The sequence below is a fragment of the Pteropus alecto genome, unplaced genomic scaffold, assembly GCF_000325575.1.
Source record: "Pteropus alecto unplaced genomic scaffold, ASM32557v1 scaffold563, whole genome shotgun sequence".
Taxonomy (NCBI): domain Eukaryota; kingdom Metazoa; phylum Chordata; class Mammalia; order Chiroptera; family Pteropodidae; genus Pteropus; species Pteropus alecto.
This window is the reverse complement of record NW_006433385.1, coordinates 278,850-281,538: the sequence shown is the minus strand read 5'-3', so window position 1 is coordinate 281,538 and position 2,689 is coordinate 278,850. Positions and strand designations below refer to the sequence as shown.

At 49.2% G+C, this 2,689-nt stretch overlaps 1 protein-coding gene across 1 annotated transcript in view; it reads left to right on the top strand.

The window, feature by feature from the left end:
* The window catches only part of RABIF (RAB interacting factor), a 9,447-nt gene that overhangs the window by 1,016 nt on the left and 5,742 nt on the right, over positions 1 to 2,689 (top strand). The gene's annotated exons all lie outside the window — the stretch shown is intronic.

Below are 2,689 nucleotides of genomic sequence, written 5' to 3'. Positions count from 1 at the left end.
TGGGGTGTGGGAGCAGCAGCCTGGAAATTCAGCCACTTGGGTACCGTCCCGTCCTAGGGCACGCTGCTGCAAGGGAGTGCTTTTTACTGCTGTGTTTGGTACTTTTGGTTCTTTTCATACTGTGAGGTTCCCTTACGTGTCCTCAGAGTGAATCATACCCCAGTACAGAATAATCAGCGACAACCAAGATTCTCTTGTTAACCAGAACTCTTCAGGCCCTGCATCACCATTTCTGAGCTACCATTCAAGGCTCCCCTCTGTTGTGGAGCGGAAGTCTTAGTTCACGGGTATTTGGGGGTGTGGGACCATGGTGACCCGAAACGGGGTGCGCTGCCCCTTCGCTCTGGAGTTCCATGTTCTCCTCTCCCTGAGCTGAGTTGGCCTAAAGAGTTCATTTCCTTTGTAATTTTTTTACAAAAATATTAAAAATCATCTCTTACGTATCTGTAAAAGAGTTTGTGGAGAACCAGCCCTACCCTGCAGACATTTTGGGGACCAGGCATAGAGAGTGGTTCTGTGAGGTCCTGAGTCTCTACCGTGTTCCTGTCAGATACAGGTAAGAGGTAGCCACTTCACCACTGGAGGTTCTCGGTAAAACATCCATCTGAATCTGCCGTCGCCACTGACTTCTCTCACTCAGTGAACTTGAAAACCATGAGGGAATGAAGAAGCGACTCTGAGCTCATTTAGTACCCACTTGAATTTTAGGGTTCTAGTCACCCCAGCCCTTTTCCATTTATGGCACGTGATAGGAGCAGCTATGCAGAAGTCCTGCAAAACTGCAAAAATCCAGATATTCCCAGAGCAAAGGGAAGCGGGAGTCAAAGAAGAATTTATTTTCACCAACCGTTTTTAGCATTAAGATCGTGCTGCTGACACAGCTACAAAATGTGTCACTGTGTGTCAGCAGCAGACCCCGGGGAGTCGGAGAAGATGGCCCCCCAGGACGAACTTCAGACCAAAACTCTCGAGAGCTCCTGCGTGACAGCCACAACTGGGTATTCTGCCGGGGGGGACGTGTAAACCATTGCTGTCTTTGTCCTCTTCCCGGTCTTCCATACCTGGGCGTGCCGCGCACACACAAAGGTGCCCGTAACCTGGTGATTCCTCCTGTTTTTCCAGCTTCTGTAACTGGCAGCCGGCCACTTCGTTACCCAGGCTATCATTCATTTTGTATCACCTTTGTCACAATACAGACGTTTGATTAGTTTCCCGATTCTGCACGATTTTATCTTTAATTGTTCCAAATCTTTCTATTTTTATGCCCTCTGCTACCACATAGTGCAGCCTTTTTCTCTTGCCCAGACTCAAGGAGTAATATTCTGGTACCCTTGCCTCTGCTCTTCCTGTCTTCTGATCCAGCCCCTCTGTCTTGTTGCCAGGTACCTTTCTAAAGCACATGTAGGGTCATTACAGCATCTAACATAGAGCAAATTTTCAGTAAATAGCAAAGTTATTTCTGGCTTAAAAATTCCATGGATTCCCATCACCGGTATTGTTAAACTTCTCTGGCAAGAAGTTAGACCCATGGCTCCACCTTCCTGATCTTACCTCCCTCTTCACCTCCCCCCAAACCCCGCCCCCAGGCATAATGTGCTTGGGCAGCAGTGGTCTATAGCCATTTCTGCATTGTCTTCGCCTTTGTTCATGTATTCTGTTCCTTCTCTCTGAAATAATCTCACATTCCTGACCAAATCCTAGTCAATGCCTAATTCCATTGTTACTTAGGTAGACTTCTGACTCGACAATTGCTCCCTGATCCTCACTTCCATTTACTTTGTTCCTTCGATTGTTTACGCATCTTGGAGCTTGGGACTGTTCCTATTCGACTGTGTTCTCAGATACAAAGTGCCACGATCCTCCAATCCTCAGTACATAATGCAAGTACTCACTAAATGTTGAGCTAATGAAGGACAAAGAAAAATATGCAGATTAGGATGGCGGGATGATTAGACATCACCTAATCAAGTGGCTTAACCGCCCTTCTACCCCGCCATGTTCTGCTTCCCCTGCCATTTCAGGACCCCTGTGGCCTGCTGCACTAGAGCAATAAGCTAGAGATCTAACGAGAGTGTAGAGTGATGGCAGAGCCCGTGGCTTTAGAGCCGTGCTAGGACCTACGGACCTGGGAAGTAACCTCTCTGATCTTGACCCTCGTTGTGCACCGGGGGTAGCGAGTGACAGCCCAGTAAGGGAATCGTGATGAGTCAACTTAGCTTCTGAAGTGCTTACACGCTGTTTTGCCTCATAGTAAGTGGTCACTATGGTTAAAATGGGGACTAGCACCCAGAGTAGCCAGGCATCGTTTTCCAACACCGAAGGGGCACAGTCTCCTACAGAAGCTAATGTGGCTAAAACTCGCTGATAGGGGTCTGACATTCCCTTCACGTTGCCTCCAGGAATGTCCCCATTCGTTCATGGCACTTCATTCAAATCTCAGGAGACTGAGTTACAATCAACTTTAATGACCTGTCTAGGCTTTTCTCAACACTAAGCCCAGTGACCAGGTGAGTGTGGAGCGAGGATCTATCACGTCCGAGGCAGTGACCCTGTCACAAAGCCGTGCCAACACCTGGCCACTCCGGGTGGGCAGCTCAGGAATGCGTGCGCGTGCGCAGTAAAGCCTAGCGCGAGGGGAGCGAGCGCCTGCGCGGAGGGGCGTGGCCGTCCGCGCCCCGCCCTCCGAGAG